Here is a 17708-nt window from a genome sequence, read left to right on the forward strand (position 1 = left end):
AAGGGCTATTAATTCTCCCCACCAATCCCAATACCAAAACGTGTTTAAAATTGTTTATCCGACATGTTACCGTGCAGCTAAGAGGGACACTATTCACCCATAGTAAACTTAGAGTGTTGTAATAAGAACAAGATATATTTATTGGACTGAAAGTTTATAAGAGCAATATGTAAATATGGACATACGACACTGGATTGTTGTTTCACCCTGTGAAATGACTAAGTGGTCTATATGACATAATATGTAAAACAAACACAATTTAGAAAATAAATAAGTATTACAAATTAGTGTCAAAGATTTATGGAAGGCCACTAAAAGTATTTACAATTTTAATATAGTTTCATGCAAATATAACGTTGTTTATTTCTAAAGTAAAGTTAGAAATGCTAAAAGAAGTCTCGTCATTTGATAATTATAGCATTTAACCAATAACTGTAATATTTGAGTATCGAACAACTACCGTTGTTGTTTGAACTATACTCTTACAAAAAAGTAGATCGTGAAAAATACTCTTAAAAAAAGAAACGCACAGCCACAGGTAGATTTTATCTAAATTTATTGTACCTTTTTTGTGTAGTCAGGATCAATGAACGACATACTACCTGTGCGCTTCTTTTTTTTGAAGAGTGTATGTATGTATTAGAACAATGATAAGTGTTGACTACAAACATTCTGTGCAAGAACGTTTATGTCTGTAGAACTTAACACCAAACACAAAATTGTATATACTATAGTTTGCACGTGCTGCACGCAGTAGCACCACGCACGTGCGTAGGGTGCCATTCCTGATTTTGACACTTTCAAGGAAGGTCGATTAATCCTTGTGGACCACTATTCCTGTTGATCTTATTGATTCTGCTTATCATACAGTTGTCATTTACTTGATATTATTCATTTTTTGTGTATAAAATAGCGATGCGGCGTCTGCAACGCGCTGAGCGACGTTGGGCTATTGGCATACTGGAAGTCAGCGTGCAGTGTCCAATACGTTCAAGGTTCACAGTCTGTGGTTAGCAGACTATGGAACAGGTACCAACAAACCCAAACTATTGACGATCGACCCCGTTCATGGCGTCCCAGGTCAACGAGAAGAGTAAAGGATCGATTGATCCGAAGCCAGGCTCCACGAAACATATTTCAGGTGTTGGCGTGATCTTTCTTTTTATATCTGAAGTATTTCCTCTCTGGGCACGCGGCACATGCAGTTCAAAAGCTGCTTCAGTCATATGGATATCCCAGATTGTAGTCGCTATGACTTTCCGGACACTTGCTGAAGCCATCACGGCCCATGGTAAGTGATCCCAAAAGGCTTTTCCAGAATACTTTAAAGACATGTTTTAGTATCTGGTTCGATTTTCTAATTCCTGGTAGATAGAGATACAGAGTTCAATGTTGGCATTTCTGTCAGTCCTTGTACCAATGTTCTCAAACTGTTTCGCCATTGTCCATGCACATCTCTCTCTCTCTCTCTCTCTCTCTCTCTCTCTCTCTCTCTCTCTCTCTCTCTCTCTCTCTCTCTCTCTCTCTCTCACGGCTATTCAGGTTAATGAGAACTTCAACGTAGTCACAGGCGACGCACAACAGCAGTATTGGTGTCGGCATAATGCCCGTTGACGTAACATTAAGTGACAATAGTGAGAGGCGTAAATACAGTATGGTGTTGGTGCACAAATATACATAGAACTACATAGGGAAGTTTTGAAAAAGATATTATTGAATTAAGTTTAGGTTTCAAAAGCCTAATGATCATCTTTCTTTTTCCAAAGAAAGCCTCGTCATTTTTTCACTTTTATCAACTCGTGTTGATATATTTGATATCAAAAGACTCTCCGGTGATATTCTCTATATCTCAAATGTCTATTTTAACTTCAGATACAGAACTAATTTCTAAACTTATGTCTTTAGTAATTTGCAAATGTCCACTATCATCGTCAGTATACACAAGAGCTAGGCTTGCATTCATTAAAAGGCATGATACTGGCGATCTTTTTTTCAATCGTTCATTACTCTGGTTCTGTCAAATTGTTTCTGGTAACATTTCTGGTTTGTAGGTATCTTCTGGCTGTATGCGGGATGCACTTTGCTTGCTGCGATTTTCATCTTTATATTCATGCCGGAAACACGAGGGCTACGATTGGAGGAGGTTAATCAACTGTTCCTGACACGTGATGAGAAGATTGCTTTGGGCAAAACAGAAGTAGACAGTTTTAGGAATAGATAAACTAATTATCGCCCGCAACGCCTTGTGTAACTACAAGTTACAATCCTCCTTTTTGAGGATTTATCATTCTTATTCACTGAAGCAACAGGTGAAAACTTCAACTATATGCTATGTAGAGGAAGTATCCTTTGGGGATGATATAAGCTGCAGACATTACTGCACAGGGGTAATTTTAGATTTCTTTATTATCCAACATTATTACACTGGCAGTCATTTTCGATTTCTTTGCTATCCAACATTATCACAGTGAGAAGTCATATTAGATTCCTTTGCTATCCAACATTATCACTCTGACAGTCATTTTAGATTTCTTTTCTATTCAACATTATCACACTGGCAGTCATTTTAGATTTCTTTTCTATTCAACATTATCACACTGGCAGTCATTTTAGATTTCTTTGCTATCCAACATTATCACTCTGACAATCATTTTAGAATTCTTTTCTATTCAACATTATCACACTGGCAGTCATTTTAGATTTCTTTGCTATACAACATAATCACACTGGCAGTCATTTTAGATTTCTTTGCTAATCAACATTATTAGACTGGCAGTCATTTTAGATTTCTTATCTATTCAACATTATTACACTGGCAGTCATTTTAGATTTCTTTGCTATTCAACATTATTACACTGGCAGTCATTTTAGATTTCTTTGCCATACAACATAATCACACTGGCAGTCATTTTAGATTTCTTTTCTATTCAACATTATCACACTGACAGTCATTTTAGATTTCTTTGCTATACAACATAATCACACTGGCAGTCATTTTAGATTTCTTTGCTAATCAACATTATTAGACTGGCAGTCATTTTAGATTTCTTATCTATTCAACATTATTACACTGGCAGTCATTTTAGATTTCTTTGCTATTCAACATTATTACACTGGCAGTCATTTTAGATTTCTTTGCCATACAACATAATCACACTGGCAGTCATTTTAGATTTCTTTTCTATGATAATGTTGGATAGCAAAGAAATCTAAAATGACTGCCAGTGTGATTTCTTTTCTATTCAACATTATTCACTCTGGCAGTCATTGTAGATTTCTTTGCTATCCAACATTATTAGACTGGCAGTCATTTTAGATTTCTTTGCTATCCAACATTATCACACTGGCAATCATATTAGATTTCTTTGCTATTCAACATTATCACTCTGACAATCATTTTAGATTTCTGTGCTATGAAGCCTTATTTCATATGTTTCATGTGTATTGAATTTCACGCGAATCACATTGATCTCTTCCTGTGTACCATATGTAACTCTATATCGTCCTTAGAGCTAGACTACATTACTGGTGTCCCCTGCCGTGATATTGCTGGGAATATTGCTAAAAGCGGCGTTAAACCATACTCACTCACTTACTCACTCACTCACTCACTCACTTTAGCTAGACTATGTGGAGGGATACTTGGTTCGAGTGGCCTGGCAAAGCAGGTGAGACAAACAAGTTATTTGACAGGATCAGTCAAATATTCTATTGATGTAAACTTAAAAAAACCAAAGCGTCTATCATTTAGCAAGTTTATTCCATTCCTATGACATTGAAATGACTTTATTATTCGGTGATATCTGAATGTCGTTGCCATTATTATCGAATAAATTGATGATATCTGAATTTGTGTAGTGAAATTGTATTGATGACCAAATTGTTAAATGTTGAAAGTAAATATGTCAGTTATTGCTTCTGTGAACTCACACGTGCTTAATGTTTACATTACCAGCCCAAGATATGACGTGTTAACCCTTTTCGCAAACACCTGGTGTCAACCCCTTTTTTCAGTTATCCATTCACATTATTTCACACCTGTATGTTTCCTATGCCGCCCAATGGAATCATCCTCGGCGGATAACCCGCACTGGTTAAGTAAGTTATTTGATATGACAGAGTAGTCCTACAAAATGGATGGCATCCTGTGGTTTCTGCTGAGGGAATAATACATGCAGATGACAGACGCCTGATTAGGAACGGATGAGATTATGAGTATATATGTTGCGGACGTCAGTGTTAAGTTGTTTCTAGTTAAACGTCGCACTCAACAATATTCAAGTTGCATGCAGAGGTCTGGGCCAGACGATACAGTGACTGATATTGTGAGCAATGACTCACGCATTCGGGGTACAATGACAAGGAATCAGGCAAGTCCCCCAACCTGACCACCCGATCCATTAAGTTGGCTCTTTCGACAAGCATAGGTTCCAATAGGGACCAGTGCTAACCCGGGACCCCACAAGGTGCGCGCCTGAGGGAATAAGGTCAGTGAGATAAACCGTGATTTGGCATTACTGTTTAAGCTGAGCAATATTTGACCTGTCTGCGTCACGGATGCTATTGAGATACAAAACGTTTCACATTTGCTTGTATGGTATCACAATTCTCTTGTATATAGGTACTTGAATGAGAACAGTTTTACCATTCACATCGAGAATACTAAACTCGCTCCCGAGTAAAAGCAATTTTATGAAACTTGTGAATAGTTGTGGTATCTGACGAGCGAAAGCCATTAATAACGTTTTTGGAATTATCATAAAACAGTCGACCTTTAGAATTCAGGCGTCCGTTCCACAAAATTATCGTAGCGCTAAGGTTATCGCAACTCACATACTTCAACTTAGACTAACGACGACTGTCGTTGCGCTACAATACGATCCCCTTGTGGAACGGGGCCTTGCACATCAGACCCGTGAAGATCCGGGGTAGAATAAGATCCGCCGTAAAAGGCGACTATGCTTGTCGTAAAAGGCGACTAACGGGATGGGGTGGTCAGGCTCGCTGACTTGGTTGATGCATGTCATCGATCCCAATTGCATGGATTGATGTTCATGATGTAAATCACTGGATTGTCTGGTCAAGACTCGATTATTTACAGACCGCCGTCATATAGCTGGAATATTGCTGAGTGCGGCGTTAAACAACAAATCAACCAACCAACCAACCAACCTTGCAGCTCAAAGTTTACAATCACGTCACAATACCCGATGACGTAATTTGTGGAATTTTGTTGCAAGATCCATCCGCGAAACAATACCACGTAACGTCAGCCTAGTAACAAGGTTGCTGGGGTCATCGAGTGTACATAAGCTCCTCTCAGTGATTTATCATCTCCACACGCAATGTCCTTAAATAAGCCAAGGGATGTTGAGAGCTTTCAATATTTGTTCGTTAAACGTGTTCCGAGAGTACATAAGCACGCGTTTTGGTATTACACAATGTGTAATACAGCTGTATGTTTATTAAACGGGTGATCTCTTCACGGGCAAGTAATAAAGTATGTTACGACAGAGAGGCGCTGGTTATTGTTTGAAAATATATCAAAACCCATTGGACTTGAGGTGGGGGGTGGGTGGGTGGGTGGGGTTGTCGGGCTGGGGTGGGGGGTTGGGGGGTTGGGGGGTCATGAGTACAATCAATGTAAACCTAAAGGCTTTATGTAATACAAATACATAGTTGGGATCCGAGGATGGTATTGCTGATAAACCTGTTTGAACACTTACAAAATGTCACTGCATCAGCACAGATTTCGCCCAAGACAATTAGCTTCTCGGAGCAATTGAATCTCGCTCAATTGGATTGAACTGAACATAGTAAATAGTTCGAAGATAAATCCATTGAAATGGAGATGTTGCGACTGTAGCAGGCTTCCAGGTCCTGGAGGAGAGCCCCTCTGTGTTCTCAGACAGAGACCAGTGTCACGTAGCCCGAGACACTGTGAGACTTCACTGGGAGGGGGGAGAAACCCAGAGTCCTTACACTACGCTGGTATGTCGACTTCTTCAACATAGATACTTGCTCTGGTCACAACTACAATGTATGAAGCTGGTGTTTGTAATAATCTTACTTATTTGTTTTGTGTTTTTAATTAAACATATAGGTTCACATCGAGGGTAGCAGTTTGATTTACGAACAGATCGTCCTGAGTATATTCACATACACATCTGCCCAGCTGTGTGGCCTGAAACTCAGCGATCTGACAACCTACAACATCAGCGCCATGCATGTGCTGGACAAGGAGGGGTCCCCGACAGAAGCTTCTATCACCATGCATGGACCACCACCAAGTCTAAACAGTAAGACAGCACAACAGTTATCCTAAATACAGCAAATTCGTAAATGCAAATTTAAATGCAACAAAATTCAATGTTATGTTGTACATGTATCCTGACAGTGATGTCTGATTTACTTCAGAAGCAGTGATGATCTCATCTAGGACGTCCGACAGGATGACCACTCTGTCCTGGCCTGGCCTGTTTACCTCCCCCTGGGGCCAGCTTGTGTATGAAGTGATGGTGGGCAGGGTGGGGGGGTGGGGCAGATGTGGTGGACGGGCTGCTGACACGCCAGGAGCAGATGGAGCTCAACCTGTCCTCATATCCACAAACTGTCACTGCCGTATATGTCTCTATAACAGCCATTGATGCGTGTGGATATACAGCTCACTACTCCCAGGCTGTGGATGTCGGCCCCTGACTCCAACTGATTCGTGGATGTGTAATTCGTGATTAAATATTGTTTTCTAATTTTGACAGTGTAATTTGTTCCCATCCGTACATGCTCACTCACTCATCAGTCAATTTAATCATCATGACCAATTTTGAAATTATATTTATATTCAAGTTATTTTGTCATTACACAAATATGATATTTTGTAATAGTTTTTGTTAATGCGCTGATCCCAAAACTGTATCCAGTGCTTTCTGAAAATCCTCAAAAGAACAACATAATTACTTTCTCCTTCCTTTTAATAACTCCCCCTATTTTTAAAGATTGATTTAATAACACCTAACATTTGTTCTGGGAATGTGCCAGTACCAAGAACCATGTTACAAGGTTTGACATAAATATCTTTAAAGACATCAAGGGTGGTTAAAACAGATACATTAATTAGTGTATCAATACCAGCATCTATGTACTTTTTTCAAATTCACAGTTTTGGAGTTTCACATTTTGTAATAGCTGCATTAAGTAGTGTGCTTTCTCAATATTTGCGTCAGGTAGATTATCTATATCGTAGTCATCTTCTGCCGAAACTTCATTTAAAGTCATAGGAAAGTTGCAAACAATTTGATTCCCCTCAATTTTTGTACATAATAATGACATTTGAGGATAATAATAACGTTCTGTATTTCTTAATGTCATTATGATTAATCAGACAATTGTACAATGGCCAAGCTCCAAAGATAATTTAATGATGGACGTTCACACATACTGAACACTTTATGATCATTCACTCGACTAATGCGTCATAACGTCTGAAGTGTCTTGAAGTACCTTCTTCTTGAGCGACATGCACGACAAAGGAATATGATGACAACCGTGATGACAACGCCCCCAAAGAGTCTTCCAACGACTCCTCCGACGAACACTCCAGTCTGACTCCTACCTTGCCCATCTACTGTGCAATGATTATGAAAATAATTTATTCGGGTGATAATTCATTGATACAAATATACATTGCCTGATATAAATTATGAATAATTCTATTTGATTTCTCAAAAGCATTGATTCATTGTTGTTTTAACAGACCTCTTCCTGCAAGAGCTGTATCAGTGGTTGTACCAGAGGCTGTTTTGCGGCTGGATAGACCAGGGAGTGTCGTACCTGTGCCGGATGCTGTTTTGCCGCTCGATGTACCAGAGGTTGTAATGCTAGTGAGTGCGCCGGATCTTATTTTGCCGATTCTAATTGTAAACTCAACAAATATACTGAAAAAAAAAGGGGAAATCAAGTAGGGAAAATGGTTCTTTAACTCACAGCCTTTACAAATCGCCACTTCGTATAAATGTGAGGGGTTGCTTTCACAATCAGAATATCATGCAATTGTCACAGCAGTAATGTAACGATGTGCATCTTACATAGTTTTAAAACTTTCGCTGATCTTTCATATAAAATCTTTTTTCGTCATTATTTGAAACAAAGGTATTTGCTCAAGGTTCTTAAAATGCCTTTTGTTTGTTTACCAAGAAACTACTATAGTATTATGTTATTGTATGACAAACATGGACTTCGCAAAGTCGTTATTAAATGAATGTATATGTTTGGCATAAATAACACTCTTTAGGCTGTCGACAATTTAATAATTTCCTTACAATATGTAGTATATTGCTTGATACACAGTTTTCATAACAACGTCAATATAACTTTAAATGAACGTTGAGGGTATACAAATACAGGACGCCTTAACAATATATGTGTATTGTGATATAAGGTAATATACTTTGGATTATTGTGTGTCATTCTGTTGATGCCCAACAGTGTACAGAATCGTGGAAATCTTTGCATTTTTGTAACCCTGATCACACAGCATCAAATAAGAGTCTAGTGATGCTCTTTGAAATATCCTCGCACCCCCATATCCACATTCCCTCAACTTACTCTCAGTTGATAAATTAGAAATTAAATCCAAAAACGAAACCCGCACTTTAAGGTAGTGTTCACAAAGGAGCACTTGTTTATGTACAACAGAGGATAAGTGTTTGTTATGGATAGCTACCCGTTGTTATTGCATTACAACAAAGAGGAAGTTACCTGCACGCCTCACAATATAATACAAAGAATAGTGGGTAATCCTTCGGCTATGCGTTGGTTTATCCGAAGACATGGCAGTCTTCCTTGTCTATGAAATGTGTATAAAAGTCAAACGGCTTTCTAGCTATCATATTTTTTTCTATATCAACAGATTTGCACTCCATTCATCAGTCATGATATATCTTGAACAAGTACGACCGAGGACAAGCGCGTTCAAATCCTCGTACCTGAGTGACATCCCCGGGGTAGTGGTGATGCGTGTATCCACATCGGGCGGGTTATGGACATCTCCGGGAAAGTGGTGATGCGTGTATCCACATAGGGCGGGTTATGGACATCCCCGGGGTAGTGGTGATGCGTGTATCCACATAGGGCGGGTTATGGACAACAGGATTCAGTCTTGTTAGGAGATACACTCTTTATTGAATCTTATCAGGCTGAACTTACATGGGAGGTTTATTCATGATTTATTGTACAGTAAACTACGTTAATAACGAACATGCTTATAACGAACCCATTTTTCAGTCTTTGAAAGTTGTTGTACATATGCTGTATATATGTTTATATGCTACGGTTATTACGAACTCAAATTACTGGTCCCTTTTAGTTCGTTACAACCGTAGTTTACTGTATAAGTATGTCATGCCACTTCCAACAGCAGTAACTCGACACGACTTTTTCAGTTCCACATTATTGTAAACTATTCCACCAATGTGTCATGTGTTGACATGTTTTCACCTTCATAACACACCTTCTAACCCTGTGTTACAGTGATGCGGTTTTACCTTACAATAAACAAGCAACTGAAACATTATATTCAGATGCGATGGAGTGATGCGTTCAGTACATTCTGTCATTACATATCAAACTATGAACCGCCGTCATATGGCTGGAATATTGCTGAGTGCGGTGTTACACAACAAACAAACAACCAAACAAACAATAACACTATGAATTATATTACGCAAATCAAACGCCTATTCTGTTTCCGTGTTCTTCTCAACTCCTAAAAGTATCAGTTTTGTACAAGGTGTCACATTAAAGACATGAACACTCTGGTCTCTCCACACTGATACTTCATCCCAAAACTGTTTTATTACACCACAACAACAATACAGGTGAGTAATTGTTTCCATTTCATTGTAACAGAAGGAACACAAATAATTTTGAACATAATTAAGTATATACAAAAAAGAAGTAGTTGTGAGAATTATGTGGGTAATTGTGTTTTGAAACCAAACAGTTTTACGTCCTATGTTGTACTTAATTTTTTTTTACAGATATTGTTCCAATTTATATACAAACTGTAATTCCCACTTTTCCAGCCGTTTATTTTTTACTTCTTTAGAAACTAATGACAAATAAATATGCTCTTTGAACCTGACATGGAACTACAAATATGTCATGTGTTAAAACTTGGGGAATATACTCTGATGTCTTCACATGTAACATTGGTGTACGCCAAGGCTGTATTCTTCGCCCCTTCCTGTTCTGTTTTTTTTCATCAATGAACTGGCTGCACAATTTAAGAAAATTGTTCGGATGGTATACAGCTGCATCCAGATGTTGTTAAGATATTTCTGTTGCTTTTTGCTGATGATAAAGTCCTGTTCTCTAGTACGATAAAAGGTTTACAGATTTTGATAGATCAACTGGAGCTGTACTCTTCTAATTGTAAACTTCAAGTGAACTCTGCGAAAACGAAAGTGTTAGTTTTTAAAAAGGGAAATAAACTATCAAGTAGGGGAAAATGGTTCTTCAACTCACAACCGTTACAAATTGTCACTTCTTATAAATATCTTGGGGTAACCTTCACAGGCAGATTATCGTGTAATTACCACACAAGTAATGCAGTAATGCAGGCAAAAAAGATACTAATGGGAATCTTACATAATTTGAAAACTTTTACTGATCTTGCATATCAAATCTTTTTTAAAATATTTGATACAAAAATTACTCCAATTCTTTTATATGGAGCAGAGATCTGGGGGCATACTGAATACAGAACTATTGAATTGGTACATCTATATGCTTGTAAACGATTCCTTGTCGTAAAAAACTCTACATCGAGTGTTATGGATTATGGTGAATGTGGACGTGTACCACTTTACATATTTCAACATATTAGAATTCTCAAGTATTGGTTCAAGATTCTTAAAATGCTTATTGATAGATTACCTAGAAAATGTTACAATATGATGTTACTGTATGAAAAACATGGAATCCGCAATTGGGTACATGATGTAAAGTGGTTATTGAATGATTGCGGCTATAGGTATGTTTGGCATAATCAATGTGTACCAAACAATCCAGATTCCTTTTTAGTATCTTTACGCCAATGACTTAATGATATATACTTACAAAAAATGGGCATCTCATTGCCTCAATGAACCGAAAAAAATACTCAGTCAATCCTTAATTATAAAAGTGACCGAATCTCTGTGCAACAGGTAATTCAAGTCACATTTCTGAACCATTACCATGTGTTCTTTTCTACTGTATAAATTCATTTACATGTTGGCTGCTTCAGCACTAATTTCACTAGAATTTACCAATGAGGAGCAATCATTTAACTCCCAATGAGTAATAGACTCGCTGACAAAAATCCTGTTCTCAAGGTTACATAAAAAAATGTGTACACATAGAGGCATTGTGCCTGACTGTTCCTGTAGAGAATCAATTGTGAACTGACCCGAAGCAGAAAGTGAATTCATATATGTCAACTTATCGACAACGACACTGACACTCAGTCGTACCAGGAAGAAAACCCGCCACAGTCGTAAAAAGGTTGTGCTGTGCAGCTGTAATAGAGGCATGCGGTATCAAGATACACATATCACGATATCAGTCAGTCTGCCAGCCCGGAATCAACCAGGAAGTCTGACATGTGCCCGGGCATTCCACGTACCTTGCAGCTTCGTTTTCTACCACTGACGGAAGGGGTATCTTTAGATTTGATTTCTGAGTGAGTGAGTGAGTGAGTGAGTGAGTGAGTGTCCGAGGTGATGCAGGTCTCAGACGTTTACCTATTTGGTGAAACCCACGAGAACGGTTATGGTGCTGACAAACCCAGAAACATAATCGGGGCGAGCAGGGATTTGAACCCACAATCATAGGGGGTGCCAAAGGGACGCAACTCTGCACAGCAAATAGCTGCGCCTTAGACGACAGGGCTACCTGTGCACCCCTTTCATTTATGTTTAACAGTAACTATCCTGTACAATAATGGCCATTTGGCAGTTTGATAAGCTATATACTGAGGATAATATTTATTCCTATGACCTGGGGTTAGACTGTGTCACAACTGTCAAATCAGGTCACAAGCCAGGACTTTCACGTGCAGTGAGTGCGTCTGATGATGTCATCAGCTCACCCAGCATAAGCTAGGAAGATGGCCCGGTCAACCAGTTGCCGCCAGAGATTGATGCGCCTACTTAGTTTGAAATAGTAACATTGAATGTTCATGGTTTGAAACAGAAACTAGCTGACTTTACACAGTATTGTCTGAAGTTTGATGTCGTTGGATTTGTTGAAATATGGAACAATGTAAATAAAGATGACATTTCTTCTATACATACAAACCATATTGTTTATATTAACCAACGGGACTTTAATAACAGAGGCGGTGTTGCCGTTTGCCTTAGCCATTTTGCAAGTCAATACATCAAGAAGATCTGGTCTGACTGTACTGATTGTATTTTTGTGCTTTTGGATAAGAAACGTTTTGGTTACACATATGATATTTAATAAGGGTGTGTGTATATTCACCCCTGTATATTCATCCGTCCGGAGCGACCCAAGACTGCAGAAAGGGAATGATTATTTAGAAAACTGTTTGCTCTCGTGCATCACAGATGCTGATATTGAAGACTTTGTTTTTGTGATTATGGGTGATATGTATGCTAGAACAGGCTGAAAGGATTATATTGTACAGGATGGCAACAAATACATTCCTTCACTGGAAGATTTGAATTATAAAACTGACAGTTTTAGCATATCTAGAAAGTGGACAGATGATCATGTAAACTCCAATGGTTATGATTTAATAGATTTATGCTGTTCTCTTGATATACATATGATGAATGGGAGAACAATATCAGATCCCCGCGGGGATTTTACATGCTTTGCTGGTTTGTGTCCCAGCATGGTTGATTATTGTTTTTGTTCATCTGAATTATTTAGTACTATTTATGATTTCAATGTAGCCACAAGATGTGAGTCAGATCATTTTCCCATTGTGTTTAAGTTTGCTGTTACAGATACAGAACATGTTATCAGTAACATGAATGCTGATAATGCAGAATCTATTTGTAAATACCGATGGTGTGCTGGTGAGGCTGAAAAGTTTTCTGAGTTACTTCGGGACTCGCTTTCATCAAATAGTTTTGATGATTTCATGGGTGATATTTCTAGCGGTGTTGATTGTGCTGTTACAAAATTGACATCATTGATCATTACTTGTGCTTCTGTCAGTGATATGAAGGTAATTACAAGTTCAAACATATGTACATTTTCAGGAGCAAGATGGCATGATAGCGAATGTAAAGAGCTGAAACATGAGAAATATCGTATTCTTAATATGTTTAGAATAACTGGTGATCTGAACTATTTACAAGAGTTTAGACAGTTAAGAAATGCGTATCGAAATATGTGTAGACAAAAGAATGTTGTTTTTGAAGAGCGATTACTTGAGGATTTAATGTCTCATACTTGTAGTCCTAAGATCTTCTGGAACCAAGTGAAGGGACTTGTATCAAAAAACAGTAATGCAACTCAGTTTACAGCTCCATCAGAATGGATCTCCTACTTTAAAAATATTTTGAATGTAACTGATTATGATGTTGATCATGATAATCTTGCTACCTCTGAGAGTTTTGTTTCTGAACTCGAGGAATTTAACTGTTTTGTCTGCAATGATGAAGAATGAAATGATATTTTGAATTGTGAAATCACTGAACCAGAAATTTTACATGCTATTAATCATTTGAAAGATGGTAAGGCGGCTGGTCCCGATAGAGTTCTACCAGACATGATAAAGTATTGCAAGGGTAATTTTCTTCCTTACCTAGTTATATTATATACGCTATTTTGCAGAGTGGTAATTTTCCTAAGGATTGGGCTCGAGGTTTACTTACTCCCCTTCATAAAAAAAGACAGCAAATTTGATGTTAACAATTATAGGGGTATTACACTTAGTGATGTATTTGGTAAAATATTTATATTCATTCTTATTAAATTGCTTACTATGTTTTGTGACATTTACGATACGATACCAGAGACTTAGGCAGGTTTTAGGGCTGGATACAGCACCATTGATACTATATGTGTGTTGCAAAGTCTAATACAGAAATACTTATCTAAAGCTAATGGCAGATTTTACTGTTTATTTGTTGATTTTAGAAAAGCCTTTGATTGTGTAAATAGAAAATTGTTTTGGTATGTCATGTTGAATAAGGGTATACATGGAAAGTTATTTTATGTCATTAAAGATATGTATTTAAAAGTGAAATCGGCTGTAAAATTATCAAATAGCACAGCAGCTTGCTACTTTGTAACGCTAAGTGGTGTACGCCAAGGCTGCACCCTCAGCCCAATATTGTTCTCTTTGCTTATTGTTGAATTAGAATCAATGTTACAGTCCTCCAGCGAGAGGGGAATATTTGTGAGTCAAGAATCTCTAGACATTTTTTGTTGCTATTATATGCCGACGATTTGTGCATAATTGATGATACTGTAGTTGGTCTCCCATGAAAACTTAATATCCTTAAATCTTTCTGTACTAAATGGGGCTTAGAAGTTAACCATAGTAAGACTGAAATTTTAGTTTTCAGAAATGGTGGAAAACTTAGGAGTACTGAGAAATAGAGGTTTGGAGATGTTAATGTTAATGTATCTACCTATTCTAATTATCTTGGATTGTTATTTTCAAATCGGCTGTGTTGGACGACTGCTATCAGCTCTTGTTCAGAAGGCAAATAAGGCTCTGTTCGTTGTTAAGAAAGTACAGCATTGTTTGAAGAACATACCCGTACATATACTTTTTAAAATATTTGACAGTCAAATTAAGCCTGTATTATTATACACTTCAGAAATATGGGGCTGTTCAAAAATTGCAGCAAATGAAAAAATTCAGATTAAATAATGTAAATTACTATTGGAATTGGAATTCATGTTACAAATGTTGCTGCCCTTGGCGAATGTGGTAGATATGGATTATTATCCGAAATACTGTATCTTAATACACTCTGTCATCTGCCTCATACTTTATTTTTGCAATGGCTATATGTACGTAGGCCTATGGCCTTTATACTGAAATAAAGAATTTTAAAAAATGGCCATTAGGAACTCGGTTTCAGTGGTTTAGTACTCTTTATAACAAAGTGAGACATTGTGAATAGACTTCCATGAATGTAAACCAGGATCCGTTTTTTTATTTCTGTATGTCAGGGAGCCTGCATCGCTGCTTGCTACTACATCATTGATTTTCTTACTGTTACCACAGCTACAGTATTTTATACCACCACTGGAATTTACTGCCATTGAATTTTGTTCTTGCACTCAATTATGTACTGCTTTGTATTTAATTGTAATTACTTTGCAGCAATTTGCGTTCCTTGTAAACCTAGTCAATTTTATAAAACATTTTTTCATTGTATTACATTTTTCTCAATTGCTGGTTTCACAATGAACTCTTCTGCGTATAGATTTTTTGGTTAACCTATTGTTTCAATTAGGAAGTCGATAAGTAACACTTTCAACGCTCCGTTCGGTTAAATGGAGTTTCACTGTATTGCATATCCATGTATGCAGACAGCATGCCAAGAAAAACAGGATTAGAATCGTGGCCCATTGTTTCTTCTTTGTTCAAGTGAGCAGAGTGGCAATTCTGTCGCTTGAAATGAATTGCTACCATCGTTCACAAAACTCCTATACGTGACATACTTCAACTTTACCCGCACCCGTAATAAAACATCCGTTATAAGACATCTGTCATATATATCTGGCAGAGACAAAGCTCATGGATTATGACGACGAAAAAGCTCTTCTCTTCGCTCTATTGGCCTGTCAGAAATGCGTTCAGACACATAGTTGCTTCTGAATAGAACTTATCTTGCCTAATACAGCACAGCTGTTGGTTGTTATTTAACGCCGCACTCATCATTAATCGAACCTGGACAAAACAATCCAGTGATTGATAACATGAGCATCGTTCCACGCAATTGGGATACGATTATATGTATCAACCAAGTCAGCGAGTCTGGCCACCCGATCCCGTTAGTCGCCTCTCACGCACTCAGTGGCCATGATTATTGCACGTGAACATTCCCTTCTTATTGTTGACAGACATAATGTAACACGATCACAAAATAAATAGTATATGCCATAAATATAGAAATGTATCCATGATGTGTTTACAATATATCAACAACAGTAACCCATTATATTCTAATGTGGCCTTAAGTCTTCCTGGTACACTTCCTGGTAGCTCAAGACCACCACTGTAAACACCGACCTTCTGTGAAGTGGAAAAGGGTTCTTTGTGAAACTGGTGTGCACCAGCCTGTCGCTCCAGCATATTGAATTGTAACAACTTCACCCAATACGCTTTGGTGGTGAGGTGAAATGTGGTCCAAGATGACTGCCCATATATAGCCACGTGCATGATCATGTGTGTGTGTATGAAACCGAGATTGCTTCATGACATGAAAGACAGACACAGATGTTGATCGCAGTTAAAGCCAATTTATTATTGATAAATTAAACCCTGAAACAACTGTAAAACATAAATATATGCTGTCATCAAATCGCAAATCGCAGCAATATTACTACCAACAGATACATTATGTTATTCCAGAATAAATTAAAACATTTCTAAAATATAATAGTAAAACCCTGATTCATTCATACATTTTACATTCATACATTACACATTCATATGTACTAATATGTATCCTGGCAACACATGTATTTCACATCCTTGCTTTCATTGTTCACACGAGCAAACATCAGATTCATAGTACTCGAAGATTTAGTTTAATAATGATATATTATGTACCATACTTAAATAATAGCACTTGTAATGCATACAGAAACACAACTAGTTACCATGATGCAACCAATTTTGACAAAACATGTCAAAACAGCCAAATGATCAACAACATAAACACAATATCCCTACAAATCCTAGGAATGCGTACAAACTATAAAATGTCAACAAAAGACTAACCTTTAGAAATGAATGAATCACAAGACTTGTCCAATTGTGAATACCACATTTTCCAACACTGTCAAATACTATATGTTTGACCTTCTGGTTGTAACATCAAATGTAATATAAACTGTAATATAACTTAACCCTTTAAACTGGACTAGCAAATACTATATGTGTGATCGTCTGGTGGTAACATCAAATGTGATATAGACTGTAATATAACTAAACCCTTTAAACTGGAGACAGTAAGCTGCAACGTTGAACACAAGGAAACAGTAAGGGGCGGGCCTAGGCTGGCTATTGTGTGATAGTGCACTAGGTGATTGAGGTTGTGGCAAATTACTCATGGATTGAGCTTAAACAGGGAGTTAGGAAAGCTTAATACAACATTAAAACAACATCAAAGCCCAGTGTACACCTCATTAAGTGTCATATCATTCACTTAATGTTACTTTATCATATTCCAGCAAAACTATACAAGACATAAAGTTAGCGTGACCAGAGGACGTTTTCTCTAAATATGTCGCACGTATTCTCTAACGCAGCGGCGGTTTTCTCTAACTGACCAGCGGTCGTTTTCGCGGGCGGACGTTTTCTCCAGTTCCCTATCACGGCGTGTCAGTTTATGTGGAGCGAAAGTCCAAAGTGATATTGGCCGTTTACAACGTTGATTAAAACCACAGGCACAGGAATGGTGCTGACAGATCTGGAAACATAATTGGGGAGAACCTGGATTTGG

The 17708-nt window shown here is 37.7% G+C and overlaps 1 pseudogene; it reads left to right on the plus strand.

Moving 5' to 3' along the window:
• The first annotated feature begins 1251 nt into the window (after positions 1-1251).
• Positions 1252-6699, plus strand: LOC139446608 (uncharacterized; annotated as a pseudogene).
• The last annotated feature ends 11009 nt before the right edge of the window (positions 6700-17708 follow it).

The sequence above is a fragment of the Haliotis cracherodii genome, unplaced genomic scaffold, assembly GCF_022045235.1.
Source record: "Haliotis cracherodii isolate W230 unplaced genomic scaffold, xgHalCrac1.p SCAF_6, whole genome shotgun sequence".
NCBI lineage: Eukaryota > Metazoa > Mollusca > Gastropoda > Lepetellida > Haliotidae > Haliotis > Haliotis cracherodii.